Raw genomic sequence first — 21,537 nt, forward strand, 5'->3', positions numbered from 1 at the left:
ATAATCATGAAAAATATATTAGTAAGAATTGTATGGATGTGCCTGTGCCAACATATGCCAGTTAGAAACTTAACATGGGAAGGTGAGAATGAAATAGAAGAAATGGGGTTATCTAAAGCATTAATGGTTTGGGGTTATGATTATAAAACATGAGGAATTCCAGAACCAGTTTTAGAAGTAACCAACGTATTTACATGAATATTTTAACTACTATCCGTTGGCACATGAATAACTAATTCCTGGTGAGGATGATTTATTTACATGGCAAAAGAAATTGATAGAAGATAAGAAGGGTACAAATCCTTCAGCACCTAAATTAGTATGCATGTAAAAATAATTAGTTGAATACTCTGCTGCCTGTCTAGCTTATGCAACAAACCATTGCAATGCACCATACCATGTTAAAGCTCGGCAAATAACAAATCACGCAATCCCTAAAACTCTGTCACTAGCAGCTGCAAAACCCATTCCACCGGAAACAGTTTCCATACCAACCTAAACAAAATTAAGCAGCTGTTTAATACCTTTTTTATACCTCATAATGTTCTATCCATTTAACCAAATCATTTTAAATTGGAATAAACAATGTTATTACTTCTTCTGTGTCCATGTTGGGGAATCTTCCGTTCTAAAATGAATGTGCATAAAAGATACCATTTAACGCTGAAATTTGCCGTGAACATAAAACACACTAAAGTACCAGCATCTGTTTCGTGTTAATTTGTCCTCTTTCAACTCCTTCTTGAATATTTACAAGTTACCAAATTGAAGAAACGTACTCATCAAGGATGCTTTTCATGGTATTAGTATAGCTAGATGACAATGATTTTGATAGATTTAGCAGATCCAGTATTTACAAAAATTTCAGATACTTTCAAGATTTAAGTCCTAATGATTATTATTCCCTTGCATGTTCCATTTACTATACTAAGTTTTGATTTCTGTTTTTAGTCTTCGCTAAATACGTCTTTATGTATAGTTCTGACACCAATGCCTTGTTTAGATTCTACAAAATCTAATTCTGTTTCAAGCTGTTTGTGATCCATTTGAATAGTTTTAACAGATAGAATGTGGTTCCAGTCAAGAGTTTGAAATTACTGCATATAACAAAAAAGATTTAAAAGCAGACGATATTGCAGATACGTGTATCAAAAATTATATTTGATATCCTTTAACTGATATATTATAAAGAAGGCAATTGAAACCCCTCAACAACAAAAAAACAGTTTCACAATGATCTTTTGATGAATACAAAAATATAATAAAAACAGATTTTGAGTAAGAGAAGGTTATATTTTAAATAAACTTCGTTTTAAGATTAAAAATAAAAACCTTTTACTTCGAAGAAATAAGTAAACCGGAGATTCGAATTTCTGAAATTGTGTATATAAATTAAAAATGGAAGGTGAATATGTATTGAGATCATTACATTTGACACAACAAAAAAAAGGAAATATTTGGTATCAATCAAAAATATGAACAACAACCTACAGAATTACAACAACCTACTAAACATCCTCTAAAGTCTACAGTATTACAACCTGCTGAACAGCCTCTAAAGTCTACAGTATTACAACAACATAATGAACAGCCTCTAATGTCTACAGTATTACAACAACCTACTGAACAGCTTCTAAATTGAACAGTATTACAACAACCCACTGAACAGCCTCTAAATTGTACAGTATTACAACAACCTACTGAACAGCCTCTAAATTGAACAGTATTACAACAACCCACTGAACAGCCTCTAAATTAAACAGCATTACAAGAACCTACTGAACAGCCTCTAAAGTCTACAGTATTACAACAACCTACTAAACAGCCTCTAAAGTCTACAGTATTAGTACAACCTACTGAAGAGCCTATAAAGTCTACAGTATTACAACAACAGAGTGAACAGCCTCTAAGTTGAACAGTATTACAACAACATACTGAACAGCCTCTAAAGTCTACAGTATTACAACAACCTACTGAACAGCCTCTAAAGTCTACAGTATTACAACAACCTACCGAACAGCCTCTAAATTCAACAGCATTAACATAGAGCGAAAGAACTTAAAGTCAAACAGCCTAAAAGAGTTCTTGAGGAAATAGAAATAAAAGTTAATTTTAAAAAGCCATTTGACTAGCAAGTAAGAAATACATCAACTATAGATTATTCATGCCAATAAAAGAAAAACAACGAGAATGAAGGGTCGTGCAAATGCAGGGAAAGTAATTGGTTAGAAATCATTAGAAATAAATATGAAATACCAAAACAAACAAAAAAATATTTGGGCATTTAATAGACATAGGAAGTAACTTTATAGAAATTATCAACAAAATATAAATCCCCAAATGTGAGAAAAGTTACCCTTAGGAGAAAGGTCATATTAGCTTTTCAAAGAAAAAGGTACTGTCGTTGCATCTATCATAGTTGGAATTATAACCATATCAAATTGGGGAAAGAGTTAGCAACAGGAGAAGTATTATTTTATCTTAGTCTGCTTTGAATACAATAAAGAAAAATATATTTCCACCATTGATGTTTCCTTAGGTGTACAGTTTGGTTTGTAAATCAATCAAATTTAACCCATAATGAAGTTAATCTGGTGTACAGTCCGATTTGTATATCGACGAAACGTAACCCACAATAAACTTAGTTTGGTAAATACGTTGGTTGTAAAATTCATTCAGATATTTTCTCTTGAATGCTTTTAAGAACAAAATTCAGCTATTAGATGCACAGCGAATAGTATATCGAGTAACTATTAGAACACTGGCGCTATTAGTCCTAATCGCTTTCACAATATTTGAGAGCAATGCCAATGGTAACTGCTGGAACTGTGTGATGATATGAAATGCGGAAATCGGGACTCTAGAGATGCAAATGTAACATTTTTACCATTGTGTTTCTAGAATCAACATTGCGTACTCGTACCGTTCTTTTAACATACTTTGGCAAACAAATATCTCATAATCGTCGAACAAGTACAATAACCAGAACATACTATAGACAAAATATTTTTAAAAATGTTAGAAATGCGAATTAATTTCTACAAGCAAGATATATGGCGGTTAACAATCAATGTTTGTCAGCGATTACTAACAGACAGAATAGAAACTTTATGCTTTAAAAGGAAAAAAGGCTTCCCTTTTAAGTGGCATTATAATCCAGTGTTCGTGGGGTAAGTAAATTCAATATCTTGACGCCAGCAAGAAGCCACGAAGACTGGATTATTAATAATCGCACTTGGTTGTATAAATTGTTCATAATTGCTGCAAAAGCACCGACTGCATTTCATTATGACAACCTTTATTAAACATAAATCTGAGTGTATTGTATCTGAGTTGTCAACTTGAGAGTTAATTTTATTAGTGAATGTCTATGTAATGCAGCAATTTAAAACTGCAAATTGATAATATGCTAATTGTATTGTGAATATTTCAATATGGTAAAGCAGGAATTTAACGCTTTGGATATGACTTTCATCGGTGGGATTAGAACTATATGAGCAATTTATTTGTTCTATAAATTAAACATTTTTTTTTACAACGTTGGTTGTAATTTAGATTATGATCAAATACCGCTTAAATTTAAAGCGTCATTTTCCAATCTACTGTGAGATACGTGGTTTTGAAATTCACATGTGACAGAATCGACTGCTAAATATATTATAATTTTGTAATGAAAACTTACTATTATTAAATCCTAAGCTTTATTTAAATTTATACACGTATTTCAATTTTTGCCGGATCCACAACAATTTGTCATTAAAAAAATGTGAAGCGTGTATGTGGAAGTTAGGGCCAGATCGTGTTAATAAAACCCAGGTGATTTCTCAACATTATAAGCACTGAGGATTAAAGGTGGTTAGCGTTAACAATAGTATGAAAGCGCTGAAAGCACATCTTTAAGAAAAGCCATTAAAAGCACAAAAATAAATGGATATCTTTATTGTTTTTGGCTTTAAGACACTATTTACTTTTGGTTCACATTATAATCACTTATTGCTTAAATTGCTACCAATAAGTTTGGAATAAGAAGCATGGCATGTATAAACATAGAAGTTGAAAATGTATACACTTGAAGGGTATTATTTCACCAATAGGGTGTAATTTAAATATGTTAGGTTACAACGGTTTTGTATAAAAGATTGGCGTGAATAAGGGCATCTATTATTTTATATAGCTGCACGTGATGGTTCCTTTTGATCTTATGATGAATTAAAATATGTATGGATTGGAAACTTCTATTTTAGATTTGTCAGTGATAAGGAAATTTCATCAAAACTGGAAGCATGTAATCGGAATGATCACAAGATATAATGTTTATTTATCACATATTATCTGGGTTTAGACAGGATGCGGAATTTTTATTCTGATATTATTGAGTCAACAAGAGACATGGAATACAGAGTTTGATATTACACATTCGGATAAAAGATTTCATTATTATTTTCTGAAATTGAAGGAGTTTGAATTTAAAATATTCATGCAATTGTGTTTACAAATTAATTTTTTTAGACAAAGTCAGAATACTGGATCAAAATAGACTTTGTAAATTGCACAATGGCTCGATTCTACATTTACTATTTAAATGTAGAAATGTTAAGTAATAATGGATTAAGTTAGAACAGTTGTTGAAAGAATGTTTTTGTTCCATGGTTTATTCTTTTATTACACAAACCATATTACTGATATTCCTTTCTCATTTAGTCGAAAATAATGTTCTAGATTTATATCCATTGAGTTCATATATATTTTGCATTTATGTCTCCGGTTTTGGCGTGAAAAGTTTTGATGGCAGGAAATGGCTACTGAGGTGTGGAGAATTGAAAGTCATTAAGACCCGTCCGTTCCATTATTGTACCATTGTTTAGAATTATGGAGCGGGACCGTGGAACAATTGAAAATAAAGCATTCTCTTCGTCAACAGTATCTTTTCTAAATTTGTTCTGACAGATTTTATCTCTGTGTATTCTTTTATATGACATTATTTTGAATACAACTTCACTTTTATATGTCTCATTCACTAAAGTCAATAACGTATGCTTTAAGAGTACGAGAAACATTCCTATTACCTATTTTCATATACTTTCTATGCACATCAAACAATAACAAAAGCTAAACAATGATTATTCGAGACATTATTAGCTTTGATAATTTCATATTTCTAGTGAGAATTTGTCATGAATAGAGTTCATAAAAGAATCTACGGGAAGGAAGACTGTGCTTGATTGGACAACACAATTTAATGAAACAAGATTTTAAAACTTTTGATGACCTACTCATTCCTTGATTTGTAGATGATCATTTACAAACGCAGACAAAAGATCCAAGTCTGGTGTATATGTTTTGGCACAAAGTTTGCATTGTCAATATCTCATTATTGCAAACGAAAATACAGTGAAAACATTCAAACGAAATCTCATCTGGATAAGGGCGCAGCCTACGTCTTTTCTGAGACAAATGAATTACATTTTGCCATTCACGACCACAACCAAACAAAAAATCTGCACCATTTAAATTTCTGTTTGTGAAACAAACAAATCAAAATTGAAAGTCTTGTAAGAATAATTTGCATGGTGCATTTTCATATATTTATACTGATAACTTGCCAAAAGTTATAACTTTGAATATATAATTGATAAAACTGAAAAGAAATCATATATTTGAAATAATGCCACTGATTTATATTTGTTTCTTTTACTTATGCATATACATTTTTCTTTAAAATTTTACAAGCAAGAACCAGTTGTAATATATAAAATGAATTGAATAATGAGCAAATAGTAAAGCGAATAAAGAATCATGTGATTAGGCGAAATATATCTAAAATGTTTGAAAACTGTGGTAATTTATAAAACTATGCGATAGCATTACATATTTAGTTTGGATTCCTAGAATTGAGTTCCGAGAATAATATATGGGTCGTTGTGCTTTCCTGAAACAAACGTCGCTCAAGCCTACTCTTTCTCGTTCAGACTTTTATAACCTTGCTTAGAAATGGTCTAAAAAGTATTGTGAGGTATTAAATTTGGTTTAATGTCTTGCAATTATACGAAGTCAATTACAATCCAATTTTATTCATCTCCGACAGCATCCACAATCGAACCATTCCTTTTTTTCTTCTCAAAAGATCAGTAGGGAAAACTTATTTTGCTGGGCTAGACAATACCAGCTTCTAAAAGTGCAATGAATATATATATATATATATATATATATATATATATATATATATATATATATATATATATATATATATATATATATATATATATATATATATATATATATATATATATATATATATATATATATATATATATATATATATATATATATATATATATATATATGTATGTATGTATGTATGTATGTATAAACTGTAAAAATGTTATATTTTTAGTTTACCTCTGAAATCCAGAAAGTGGGAAACAACCAGAACAAGCAGTTGTTTTGATAGGTGCCTATTTGAAATAAGGCCAAGTTATATACTCTATAACCCATATTAAACCCAGCAATTATATACCAAAATAAGGGGAACCTTTGAATACCCGAGATATACCAGGTCTTTTATAATGTTCAGTATAACCAATGAGGAAAACCGGGGAAATTATGTTTCTTTACAAATCTAACCAAGTGCAAAATACGAAACTGATGAGGGACACCAAGAACAGATACTAGTAAAATTATAGGTGTTGAAAAAAAAACAACGTTTGATGGCGTTTCAATGATTAATTAAATACCTGCACTTTTAATTTTTAATGTTATTCCTGCAACTTTATAAACGAAAAAAAAATGAAAACGAATTTTTAAAAAAAAGAAATCATTGTTTTAATAGCCTGAAACTATAGTTTACGTTGCTGTGTGTGTGTGTGAGAGATTTGGATTTTAAACGTAGCTTCAACAATTTTTCAGTCATATCGCTACGATGTCTGCAGTGTTGCAGTTATAGTGATGTCTAGCACTGGGGCATCATGCCGCAGACATGTAGCATGATGTCCCACCCAGTCACATTATTCTGACACCAGACCGACCATTGTTAACAATAACCTCTTAATGCTGAGCGTATAGCGAGGCAGCTGTTGATTCCAATTTTATAAGTCTTTGGTATGACTCAGCCGGGGTTCGAACCCACGACCTCCCGCATCAGAGGCGGACGCTCTAACCACTAGGCCACCGGAGCAGTCCGTTTGCTGTTAGTGACGACATGCCATCGTGTCATGGCGACATCATGAATTTATTGTGACGTAACAACAACCACGGGCTTAAGGGCATTTAAACTCTGAGATCATTTGTTTTCTTGTATCCGATGGTGAATGCCTTGAATGTTTCGAATGATGAGCAGAGCTATGTCCGGTCTCATGAAAACTCCTTAATTTAAGGTACGATTTAAATGTGTGGGGGAGGGGAGAATATATACGATCTCATTATACAAAGGACAATGCAATACAACTGCAAGACGTGAATAAATTGTTTATTTTTGACCTACTTAAGTAAGATTCACGCAGAAGAACAGGTTGCTATTACACTGATATTCGTGACATTGAATCATTATTTATAAAATAGAATAAATTGTATTGTCTGGGAATTATGTTTGTAATTTTAAATGCGAACGTTATTAGTGAAATTGTCACCTGGATAGCAATTTTAATGTACTACTTGAGATAAGAAGCGAATTGAACATTATGAAGGTTCCTGTAAGATAAATTATGAACTGTATGCGGTGAATAGAACAATTATCTGCAAACTAAAATAACATGATTAATTCGCTTGCTATATTGATTAGATATTATTGGAATCTCTTAGTTTGTCAGTCAATCTTTTGTGAAGGAGCATCATTTCATAGTATCTTTTTAGATCGGGTCGATTTTTATAGTGGTAACATTAAAACATGTCATATCGGTAATACTGAAATATTTTGTCATCAGACATTTAGCTCAAGAACTTCATTGTGAGGATATTAGGCTGAACATACTGATATGTTGAAATATATCGGGGGGGGGGGAGAAAAATTATATCGTCACCGTAGCGATAAATATTCCATCAGCAAGTGTCGATATCTCTTTTAGAACTACTTTCTTTTTACGTTTAGAAAGTATAATATCTGTTCTTAAGTATGTTCTTCAGAATTATGTTTCCATTTTTATGCATAGTTTTTTTTTCTTCTTCTTCTTCTTGTCCTCTTCCTCTTCGTCTCTCTCTCTCTCTCTCTCTCTCTCTCTGCATTATAGTTCTTAAAATGAATAAAGATTGTTTACTAGTATACAGTTATGTAATTATTTTAAAAGGCTCCATCAAGAATGCATACAAATTAATCCGAAACAACAAAAAGCAATCTTCAGGTATTAACTTTTTATAATTAGTTTTCCACGTAAAGCACGTAAATTGTCAGTGACTGAGCTTACATTACCTGATGTTATTCGATATTTTGTGTCATCTATACATTATAGTATATCTGTAACGCTCCACAACAAGCGATACACATTTTAAAATAAAACTATTGATTATATATAGTAATAAAATTGCTTAAGCAGTGATTTTAACTGTCAGCATAAAGTCATAATCATGTTTGAAAACGATGGAGAAATCAAGCATTGATTAGTGTCGATTGCAAACCGAAATTAAGTGACAATCGAAATTTGGGTGTAACGTCTGTTACCGAAATAGGCTGCTATGTCTGAATGAAAAACTAAACACAAATAGTGGCAAAAATCCTTACGAGTAAACTCAAGATCATTAAAATCTGTTGTTGAATGATATTACGCGTTGAAGTCTGTTCGATCATTCCATCATGTCGCTATAATAATATCAAGTCAGGGGCAGGGTCCAGTTTTTATGTACAAATTTAATGCCGCAATCAGCGACCTAGTATAAAATCATAAAAAATCAAATACACAAGTGAGGTCAGAAAGGTCCATATTTCTGGATACATATATTAAAACTTAGTATAAGAATAGTATCCACTCGACCAAAGAAATCAATGGCAGTTCATAGCAGAAGTTTATGCACTCCAACCCCCAAATTTCTACATGCAATTTTCATGTCCGAATGTTATTTTTGACACCATGTGATGCTCACATAAGTTCTTTTCCTGGATGACAATTCTGCAAAACAGTGTGTACTGAACAGGCTGACGCAATTGAAAATAGTTGTCATCCAAGCCGTTTTTGAGATATTCCGCAAGACCCTAAATGATGTATTTACTGGTATAGGAGGCTAACTCTTCTTCCTAACCGACTATTCACAATCAACATACTCCAGAGTAACTAAGGAAGGTTTACATATCTGACATCAATTTCAAGAACAACACAAACCCAAAACACCCAGTTCACAAATATATCCATATCTTTAAATAGTAAACAATAATAGCTGAAAAAGTCACACCGTAGCCTTAAGTTAAGAAATTTGCCAGGGACCAATTTACGAAACTGTACCCTGAAACTTCAACAATGTCGGCTGCATGAATCCGTGCAAGTAATGTATTACCCCAAAAATCTCATTTTCGCACAAAAAGCATTCATTGATTTGACGAAATATTCAATTTGAAGCGTTATATGTACAATCTAAATTTGTAAAATGTTTCTGTCTAAAATTATTGTAAAATATCTGAATTTCACTTTATCGATGTAGTAATGCAACCGTTAATCTGAAAGACAGAGAATGGGTCAAACAAACCCATGCAAATCCTAGATGTTTGCCTCTAAAATTCTATAATTAAAAGAAGAAAAATAAAATTCAGACATATTTTACAAAAAGGGGTATTTATATTAGTACAGAATGGTAATTCTGATGTGGGAAACTAGAATACATTAGAAGATAAACTTGTCATCTAGAGTACTGTGTTAGGAAGAATCATATGCCTAACTAACTCTCTCTCTCTCTCTCTCTCTCTCTCTCTCTCTCTCTCAATTTCCTACATTTACACATTATTGTCATGTAATATACCAAACACATTTTATTCAAGCTGGTTTTATGTACCTTCGAGTGCCTCTCTCCATCTCTGATATTGATATCATAGAGAACGTCGATGGAAAACAGTGAGACAGTAAACTGGGTCTGTCATCTGCTACCCTCTTTGTCGATAACACATCTTTTCCGTCTTTTCTGAATGCGTTTTAATACAATGTATAGTCGTATATTGTTTTAAATGCATTCGAAATATAACTAAAATGTAACACTTTATTCGACGAATGTGTTCTATATGTAAGTTAACAGAGGTACCATACTCGTTCCTTTACATACATCTTTTAAATTTTATTTTCTCTCCAGAACCAAGATATGACAAACATTCATGCAGTACTGTATCAAAATATGTATTACTCTTTATACATTCAGTTCCAGGAAGAAAAGATGTACAAGGTATAAAAGAATAAATCAAACACTTCCTATATGCTGTTCATAATAACTTTGGCTTTAAAATTCAGATTTAAATGTGTAGCTACATTTAAGGTCTTTTTTATTTATTTATAAATGCGAGCTTTGATTTTGAAAGAAATTTGAAAAGTTTAACATATTTTTTGATGTGTTATGCGAACAACATTCCTCAAGTCGATCGATCATGATCACGTTCCTTTAACTTTGGTTGGATGATGGAAGATCCACATTAGGTCTGTACTTGGTGCAATTCGTATTGGATGATGCAATATCCACATTAGATCTGTACTTGGTGTTTGATGATGCAAGATCCATTTTAAATCCGCAAATTCATGAAAATGACTGATTAGAAAAAATTTACCCATTATTAGTATTAGTTTATAAATTTGCCTGTATGCCCATTTGTTTGTGACAACAAAATAAATCAACGGGGGTTTAAATAAGACTAATACTTGTTATAACAGACTGTAAATGGAAATGCGTGTTCTCGTCTAGAATAAATACTAAGTTGATTTTCAGACTGGATATACAGGTGACATTTTTTTAATGCACACACAACCAAACTTAGTAACATGTTTTATATTTTTACTGCGTTTGTTGCATATTGCAAACTGTGTGAAATAATACCGTTGTAATTGTAGTTGTCATCTGACATACGCTTTCACTTTCATTTGCTCAAAAGTCATCTATAACTCCCAGCCAACGAATTTGGGGTTTTGTCACCCCTACCCAGGTCCGGCTTTCATAACATCCAGTTAAAAAATTTTGCATGCTGATGATTTCTAACCAACACTTTGATAGCTACTGCAGTCAATCTAAATCTGGAAATAAACTTGTCACTTTGGAGCTTAACAGCCAGATAATGACCGTAATATTGATTCTGTAAAACGTGTAAAGGAGAATTTTTCCTTCTCAGTCGAGTACGTACTTAAAATGATAAGTTTGATTAATTTGTGACCAGGTGTGCCTTTCTTATATACATATTGATTTGTATCCACGGGTCTTTTCCTGTTGTTCTTCTACCTTTATCTTTTACCTTGTTGGTTTTAACTTAAAACTTTCTTAAGCTTATGACAGGCATGAATGAGCTTTTGCAATTTCATTTGTTCGCTTGTTACACCACCAACCCAGTAAGGATTCATTGTTACCTACACTCATGAAAATTGTTATTCGGATACAATAAAAGTAACTGAACCACATAAATACTATGTAAGCGCAACTCGTTTTTCACGCTTAAGCCATTTTTGGAGTTTCAGTTTTCTGTTTGTTCCACCCACGTTATTTTAGACCTTATTCCATCAGCAATTAAGAAAACTGATATGTTATTACATTTATAATAAAGAAACTTAACGGTATACAAACTATGTCACTGAAACTAATTATTAATCCCACTTGACTTATTTTTAACGACTATCTTGGACTTATTTCACTCATGAAAATTAGTAAATGGACACATCGTATTGATAATAATTCAACCATACCATCAATAGGTCAGTATGAATATACTCATAATGTATCGACTTTCTATTTGTGCATATATAAGTAGTGAAGGGGGATACTTTAGCCTCAATGGAAAATACATTACAGAAACCCCTGGGACACTACTGCCTCAAGTTTATTTTTATCACACCTTGGGACACTCTAGCCCCAAGGGGAATTGAACATCGGGAATATTGGGTTTGTATAGCGTCAAAGGAAAGTGGGGTTGTTTTATAAGGACAATAGGAATGGAATATGTGGGGTGATGTAACGCTACTGAAGATTGGTAACAATGTAGCAAGGGGCTGACCACAATCGAACCAAAGAGCGGGAAAAAAACCCTAGAACGTTTTGGCGGGACATAGACTTATATAACACATATATCATACAACATACAAACACAAACAACTATACAACTAACTAAAAAAAATTAGGCAAGAAAGCAAATCTTTTCGAGGCATATGAGTGGCCCTGAAAATGGCCTTTGGTTTTTTTGTTAACGTCATTCCGTTAACATAGAGGACAACGCATAGTTATTCTTCTCTTCCTCAAACTTCTTCTGACTTCTGGACCGTAGTTGAGAACTGTCTTCAAACAGCCTTGTCTCTCCACATAGATTCTTCTTTTCCAAACACTCGTATCGGTGATCCAGATAATTGTCCATGATGATCTATCATACATGGGCAAGTCGGTACGGAAAAGCATCGACAATACGAGGGTAGATGATTCTATGTTTGTCCCTATCTTGTGACGAGAACAGGTAAAGGTAATGAACTGAACGAAGTTATATATAGTGGAAGAGAGGATCGAAACGGATTGAGTTTTTTCACCAGCCCTAACACGTATTACAAACTTCAGTCACAACACGGAGTCTGTCTTCCAATCCGAAGAGAGCTACCTGTGACGTCACATTCACTATATAGGTGCGCTAGAGTTTGTGCACAGTGAATCCATGCGACAGAGTTTTCAAACATGACGGAAACTAAGAAGACGCTGACTTGGGCTTCACCGGCCGTGGAGACGGGAAGCGATGGTATAGCAGCGGCTACCAAAGTCAAAACAGTCCTACTTCCAGAAGAGGTCGATTTTAATTGGGATTTAGTAGATTTTCTCTCTTCTTCGCAAGAACTTGTTCTGGTACCATTACCTTCGCCACCTTATCCTTCTTTACCGCACGTCGAGAATTTTAAACAGAAACCGAAATAATAATTGGAGAAATTTGTACAACAGCACAAAGAAGGAGAACAAGTTTTTCTCCTTCAATAGCAACAGCTAGAAGAAGAAGCAAGAAGGAAACGACGGGAAGAAGAAGAAGCAGCAGAGAAGAAACAAGGTCTAGGAGAGAGGGAAAATAGTGAAGTCAAACGGTGACTGTACTTTTAGATATTTAGGCAGAGTTAAGGAGTCTGAAACAAATGTATCAAACTTCTTTAATACGATCCAAGAGAAAAAGACCTTCCCGAGCCAAACAACACAACCCTGTTGCTATGCATGCAATACCACCCTTAGTTATTTCTAACAAATCATCATGTGACAGGAGCCAGTCCAGAAGTAGGCTTTGGGCGTGGCAAAGGCTTAAGTCCACCCACTTCTCTCGAAAAGAGATATCATTCATTTTGCCAAAATCAATTCGAACTCAAAATCCCTTGTTTGCCCATGATGTATATGTGAGTGAGTGCGTGAGTGAAGATCCATATTCTAAAAATCAGAACAAGAGACACGTTTCTGTCTGCTCTATTCTGCTACAAATTTTACAATCCAATTCACAACATAACAAAACACTTTAAAAAGTTCGTAGATTTCTTCTGTGTCTTTGTTCACTCTATTTTTGAATTTCTTCACATTCACAGGTTTTTCCTCATACTCTTCCTCACTTCTTTTTCCTCGTTTTCTTTTCTTTTGTCTCTTTCTGGATGTGTCTAAGTTCTTCCTTTGGGGAGGGTACCTCTACTTCCTGTTTGATTACCTCTTCTCCCGGCTCGGAACCCCTCTCTTCCTCTTGCTCCTGTTGTTGCTTAGGGCATTCTGAAGACCAATATTCTTTCTCTTTACAATGATAACAAGTATCTTTCCTTTTGTCGCTTCTGACACCTGTCTTGCTTTTTTGATGGTCTGCACACTCTGTGGCCCAATTCCTTTCTTCTTACAGATATAGCTAGTATCTTAATTTTTATCTCGAAAGGAGAGGAGGTAGTCCGTCGGCTTGTCTGAAGAACACTTTCGTATGACACCTTGCAAAGTTCTGATCAGAGGTTCAATCTGTGTTGGCTTTTCTATCTTTCTGGTCGGTTTGAGAGTGAAATGAATACTGGAAGGGAAAACACCGACCCTTTATACAGGAAAAATGTAGTCATTTGACTATTTGCAATCAAGATGAAATGATCGCCTCATTTCGTGGAGAAAGGAGAAGAAAGTAAGAGGCAGACACGTAATTAATCGCCTCGCACAGTAGCTGAAGTCTTGGCACAAATTCATGCCAGCGATTTTGAAGATGACACGAGTGAGCTAGAATCCAGACCCAGAGAATCTACACTCAACCAAAGTTCACTAGTATCACCCGAAAAGTATTACCACATTCGAGAGACGGAAAAGGGCTCCTCTAGAAAATTTAGAACTACGGCTTACACGTACACGGTGAAGTTTAAAGATTTCAAGTCCGACGTACTGGTGGAGAAAGCAGACGGGTTCATCACCAAGGTGTGGGATTCTTTGTTAATCACTCTGAAAAGGCAATGTGAAGCCAAAGAAGGCAATTGCTTGACACTTTCCATTCATCACGACAGTTTGAAGTCCCCTATTTGGATCGAGTTTAGAAGCCCAGAATAATCGACACCTTCACAAGTCATCGACAAGATTCAACACGTGCAACAATCCAACGATAAGTTTCACATCACCGATCGAAAAACGACACTGTTCATGACCCACGTGTCTCTTCCCCAAGGGACAGGACACAAAAAGGTGTTATTGGTGGACGATCTTCGCAGCACCAAAAAGAGGCTCGTCCGAATTAACAACCATCAAGACCAGATGTGTTTAGCCCGTGCCATCATGGTGGGACGAACTTATGCCGAAAAGAACGACAAGGATTGAGCCAAACAACGAAGAGAAGCAGAACTCCGGTTGCAACAAGAGAGGATATACAAAGACACACCTTGTAGCATTCCTGAAATACAAAAATTACAAGACGTCTTGGCTCTATGCTACATCTTGAAAGTGCATCCTCATGAAGTGTGCGGACCTCTGTTGCTTCGAGACAAAGATTTCAAAAACGGAAAATACATTCACGTCTATAATCACAATGAAAATTTCGATGCCATTACCAGTATCACAGGTTTCCTAGGATACGGTTATTACTGTGAGAAATGTGGCTATGGCTATAACAATCGAGAGCAACACAAACATTGTGGATCAAAACGCTCAGGATATTTGGCTTCTCGACCCTATCTGGACGAAGGACAATAACGAGTGCATCGCCCTGCTTCTCAGCGCAATTTTGTCAGTCCAACCTGTTACGAACATCTAAAACCGCAAGGTTCATAGCAGAAAAGTGCTTGTCAACTCCTTAGAGTGTGCCCTACTTGTGGACAAGTCATACATAGCAAAAATGCCAAGGCCCACGTATGTTCAGAAAAGAAACGATGTCATATATGTCACCAAATCGTGGACTTGGAACACGAATGCTACATTCAAAAATACGAGCCACAACATGAAGAAGATGACCAGAAGATAGGCAATTTCATCTTTTTCGATTTTGAATGCATGCAAGAGACTGGCATTCACATTCCTAATTTCACGTGGCTCATCGAGCGTGAGAGAAGTGCATCCAAGAACCTACCTTTAATCATTGCCCTCACTGCAGCAAGATTCCTGGAGGACGTGGAAAAAAATCTTTAGGGGACCGAACACGCTAGCCAATTTCTCCCAATGGATCTTAGACGCCATCGACGAGACATGGAGCCAAGAGGACATAGAACGCTACAGAGATTGTCATCGCCATGCCACGGTGATGGCTCACAATTTCTCGGGATACGCTGAAAATTTTTTTCTCATATACTATACGAAGCAAAGTACCGAACGTCCTAAAGTGACTTTGAACGGAGCCAAAATCATTCCATGCAAGTGGGTCAAGTACAGTTTAAAGATTCGATGAGCTACTTGGCTATACCTTTGTGCCAAATACCTAAAACGTTTGGAATTACAGAAATAGCCAAAAGGCTATTTCCGCACTTTTTCAATACCGAAGCCAATCAACATGCCGTTCTACCCCATTTGCATGAGGCTCACGACTACGACCCCAACAACATGCGCACCAATCAACGAGAAGCTTTCTACGCTTGGTACCAGACACACGCTTTAGACTCTTTCGACTTTCAGGAAGAAATGTTAAAGCATTGTCGTTCCGACGTGGACATTTTACGGCGTTGCTGTGGAAAATTTAGATAACTGTTCATGGAACACGGAGGGATCGATCCTTTGAAAGAAGCCTGCACCATTTCCAAAGCGTGTTCCTTAGTGTACCGTCAACGATTCATGCCCTCAAACACACTGGCTGTCATTAGCTCTCAAACGACTAACTTTGTTAAGTGTCATTTCTCGGTCAAATACCTACGCTGGCTACATTACTTGTGCGACAAGGAAGACAAATGGATCCAGCACACCCGTAATGGAGGAGGCAAAAAGACCATCGGAACGTATTCAGTGGATGGCTGGGACATAGAAAACCTTCAGATCCTGTACGAGTTTAACGGATGCTTATTTCACGGATGTCCCCTATGCTAATCTCAACGTGACACTAAAAATCAGTTTTTACAAGGTACCATGGAAGACTTATACCAGGCCACTTGCCAGCGACGCTTGACGTTATAACAGCAATGATACTAAGTGGTGGAAATGTAGAAACATGAGTACGATCACCGTTTGAAAACCGATTCCGAGTTTAAACGCATCTAGGAAAGTTACAAGTCGGTGGACCCATTGAACCCAAGTGATAGTTTGTATGGAGGACTGACGAATTCCACTTGTTTGCTGTACCACGCCGACGACGAGAAAGGAGAAGAAATTAAATACATGGACGTGTGTTCACTGTATCCTTACGTGTGCAAATATTGTCACTTTTCCGTAGGGCACCCGCAATTGCTGACGGTACACATCGACCTGGAAAACATTCGACAATGCGGAGGATTGATTAAATGTAATGTCTTTTCTCCCATGGACTTGTACCATCCTGTTTTACCTCACCATTGCCAATGAAAACTGATGTTTCTTTTGCGCCGTACTTGTGCCGAAACGTGCAACCAAGACCAGCCTTTTCAGCACACTCAGGAAGAACGCGCATTGACGAGAACGTGGGTCAGCGTGAAATTGTTTATGCTCTGGACCTGGGATACCGACTGTTAGAAGTGTACGAAATTTACCACTTTTTCAAGACAGAACAGTACCACACAGGCGACGAGACTCAGAAAAGAATTTTCTCAGACTACGTGGATGCCTTTTTGATACTGAAACAAGAAGCTGGCGGCTATCCTTCTTGGTACCACTATCCCGAGGACCAAAAGAAATTCAAAGAAAAATACTGGGAGCAGGAAGGCATCGCTTTAGACCACGTGGAGAAAAACGAAGGAAGGCGATTGTTTGTCAAAATGATGTTAAATTGCTTCTGGGGTAAAATGGCACAACGACCGTATTTACCCAAGACGGACTATTTGATAGAATCTTTCCGCTACTTCCAGATGATTCACGACAAAACTAAATACTTGAAACACATGGACGTCCTTCGTGAGGACTTGATCTTAGTCAATTACGAAGAAGAACTGGACTTTGTAGAATCCGACGAATTTGAAAATGTCATCACTGCGACTTACGTGACAGCCCATGCTCGCTTAAAATTGTACGAAGTTTTAGAACTGTTAGGAGATTGCATCTACATCGATTGCCTGGGTCAGCGTCACTCTGACATCGAAGGAGACCGTTTAAGAGCCTGGACGGACGAGCACTCGACAATAAGATTTTAAGTTTTGTTAGTGGTGGTCCTAAAAATTACGGCTACGAATACCCGGACCCATAAAGAGAAGTGCACATGGAGTGTAAAATGAAAGGATTGACTCTCAATTATCACACCAGTCAAGTGGCGAACTTTGGCGTACTGAAAGAAGCAACGTAGTCTGGACAGGATCGACATTTTAGAATGACCACCTACTAACGCAAAATATTGTATGTATACCCACTCACTAAATTGCCAGTCGACCTTTGCAAAAGTGTATCAAATCATGTACCAGAAGAGAGTGCGACTTCCCAACCACTTCACTCTACCGCACGGACACGTAGATATTGGTCAGCATATAAAAAAGGACAACGTCCAAGGCCGATAGTTCATTGTCACTACCAAGACCAAGCGAGAAAGATGAAACCTTTGAAACTGACATCATTCAAGTTCGGTGATTCTCAAGTGTGCTTTGCGATGAGAACGATGCCATACGCTGTGACCTCAGAGATGCTGTAAAGAATCATGGGAACTTTGCTGTTACTACTACTACCATTACTTCCATACCTACTATGGAAAGTGATGTTGTGCGTGTCAAACCTGACGGATGCGAAAGTGATGCCACTCGTTATCGTGGACTCTTTATACTTTTTGCATGGCCTACAGATGTCATCCAGAGCTGAGGAATCTCCTGCTGATATCACCGCACCCTCATCGAAATGTGCCTATGAAAGACGAATATTCATTCCCTGTACATTTGCCTGAATACCTAAACTTTGAAAGTCGATTCCAAACCTTCTAGGGAAAATGGCCTAAATATCTGGGAGGATCTACCCCCCGAAGAATTAGGAAAGCCGGATTTTTCTACTTGGGCGAAGGGGATAAAGTCAAGTGTTTCAGTTGGGGTGTGTCACTACACCAGTGGAAGCAAAAAGATTTGGTTTACCTGGAACATGCTCGATGGTCTCCGGATTGTCACTACCTACCTTTAGTGGGACGCCCTCGGTAATCTCTAGATGGATACTTTACAAGAAAACATTCGTGGTTTGCCTGAGGAGTTGAGAGAACGCATTTACCGAGAGCTGGTGAAACTACAAGTTGAACGCAAAGAACAATTGCATCCATCACGTAACTGATGTTGGAACCACTGGTACCTGAAGGGTATAAGAGCACTGATTCATTTCAAAATATTCCATTGGTCAGACAGTGATAAATTGCGTGAGATTTATAAAGTTTTGGATGCCACTCATTCTACTTACAAGGTGATCCTGATACACCGAATTGCAACAGACGAGTTAGAGGATTACCAAAATCTTTTACACAACGTGAATTAGTTCAAGAGAAAACTTCTGTACGACGTGTGGTGTGTGAGTTAGTGACTAAACAATTTTATTACGGAACTAACATAAAACCGATGCTATTTAAAAAGTACATGTATTACCTTACACCAAAGAGGGTATAAAACTTGCTACCATGTCACAACCTCTAACATTCGTGATACAACAGAATCAGTGGAAGGAAATCAATGACACTGTTCAGACAGTGGAGGATTACCATCACTTATGACAAGAATTGTGTCCACTGAATTGGGGTCGACGTGTGGTGCGTGTGTTAGTGACTTCCTTTCTGAGATTTCGTTTACCAGCCGATTCCTTGTGGACTCTTTACGAAAAGTACTTACCACCAAATGCAACATGAAAGTGGTCCATTTAAATGAGCACGAGAAACTCATTTTGTTAAAAGCCTTACGTTTTCCTCTGTATACTTTCGACCTCTACGGGAAAACATATTCGTCAACTTTTAGGTACTGAAGATGTGTATGACAATGTGTGTGTGTTACTTGTGACTTATGCCCTCACTTGATAGATGTACGTGACTGGAAAAATTGGGGCTTCGAGGCTTGGACCAAAGAAGTGGTCAATTTTGCCCAAGAGTTGTGATCCTCAATTCAAACGTCCACGGAAAAAAGTAACTTTTAAACCTGTATTAGTGACAGTACCAGAAGCAGAAGAACCCGTCACCGCGGACAAGCACTCCCTTCAGGACAGGACTGTTAGGGACATTCCCGAATGACTAATCATGGGAAGACACCTGTGTGACTCTAGCCAATGTAGATATTGTAAGAACATTACACACTGTCCCTAGGACACCTTGGTTACCAAAATCATGTTGTACAGAGACTTGTTTATATTCCACTTTGATCGTTTTCATGTGTATTTTATTGTTGTACTTAACCATTTGGCTTTTATGTATGTTTGTCTTTTGTGTTGTTTCATTTTAACTAGCAATAAACATGTCCCCCAAAAAAGTATAAAAACTCTAGTATATTTTCGTGTAAAAAGTGACATTCCCTGCACTATGGCTACCTCTACTGTCTCTGATCCCTCTGCCTCCACTTTCAAAGTCATCGAGGAACACTTAGATCGTACTAGCTGGGAGGCCTTGTATCTTCGCCATCCTCATAACATGATAATTGCCAGACCTAGCGGTTCAGGCAAAACCGAATTTGTCAAACGTTTGATCAGAAATAAACAACATTTGGTCGATCGTCCACCTCAACGGATCGTGTGGTGTTACAAAGACTGGCAATCGGCGTACATCCTCTTGCGAGAAATTCAAGACGATTCCATTGTATTTGTGGAAGATATTCCTAGCGAAGACGATGGAATCGTGTCTGACCCCAGGCAAAACCCATCTGGTCATTTTGGACGACATATTAGTTGAAGAGGAAGTAGAAATTAAACTGTGGTTTACGCTCAAAGAGCATCATCGTAACGCCAGTGTCATTTACACTACTCCAAATTTGTTTCAACAAAGTAAAGTCCTTCGCACCATCAGTCTCAATGCTCATTACGCGGTCTTGCCCAAGAGATAAATCGCAAGTGCAAGTCTTAGCCAAACAGTTAAAAACATCTTAGCTGACTCATACCACTCAAACCCCACACGTCTATTTACTCGTGGATTTAAAACCCACCACCACCGATTATGTGCGATTTTGTACCCATCTGTATCACCACTGCTGTCAATATGGAAGGCCTGTCGTGTAAACGTCCACATCGTCGACTTCACAAAAAAATCTATGAAAAACTCGGACACTTTGGATCAGTCTCAAGCAGCATCAGCATGAGTCTCTTCAGTCTCATAATCTCGTCAAATTGATTCGTGCCTTGTACGGCATCAGTCGCGAAAAAATACACAAATACGTGCTCGTGTCTTAGAAGCCAGTCTCAGAGAAGTCTTACGATGGTTTACGGTGACAGCACATCAATTACAGCAAGGCATCATTCACATTCCTCATCAAATCAAACGATTTTTTGAGAGAAACAAAGTAGCCTTGACGCAACTGGCCGATCCTCGCATCGACACTCAAACCAAAGAGCAAATCATTTTGAAACCCGGAGGTAGCGTTTCTCTAGGATGTGTCATCATTTGCTCCCTCCCAAAGATCTCCCCAAGATAAAGGTCACTCACAAAAAGGCCAAACAAAGTCCAGGGAAGAAAAAGAGCAACGGTGTCAAGACCCAGTCTCAGCACCAGAAACAGAAAAGCCCCCAGAAAAAGAAAAGCCTCCCAGAAAACAGTTTCTATCCGCAAGAGAGACACTTCGTCCATGACGCAACCTTACATTCGCAAACCATGAGCTTCAGCGACGGTGACCGCATCTCCAGTTACCTCAGGTCCATCCACTTCTCCGTTGTTGGTGATGTCTACCA

At 36.7% G+C, this 21,537-nt stretch overlaps 1 non-coding gene across 1 annotated transcript; it reads right to left on the reverse strand.

The window, feature by feature from the left end:
* Window positions 1-7,101: 7,101 nt before the first annotated feature.
* Trnaq-cug (transfer RNA glutamine (anticodon CUG)) lies at window positions 7,102-7,178 on the reverse strand. The gene has a single exon. It is a non-coding gene; the product is annotated as a tRNA-Gln (tRNA).
* Between the last annotated feature and the right edge of the window lie 14,359 nt (window positions 7,179-21,537).

Source organism: Sinohyriopsis cumingii, chromosome 2, assembly GCF_028554795.1.
Source record: "Sinohyriopsis cumingii isolate HCF-2022 chromosome 2, ASM2855479v2, whole genome shotgun sequence".
Lineage (NCBI taxonomy): Eukaryota > Metazoa > Mollusca > Bivalvia > Unionida > Unionidae > Sinohyriopsis > Sinohyriopsis cumingii.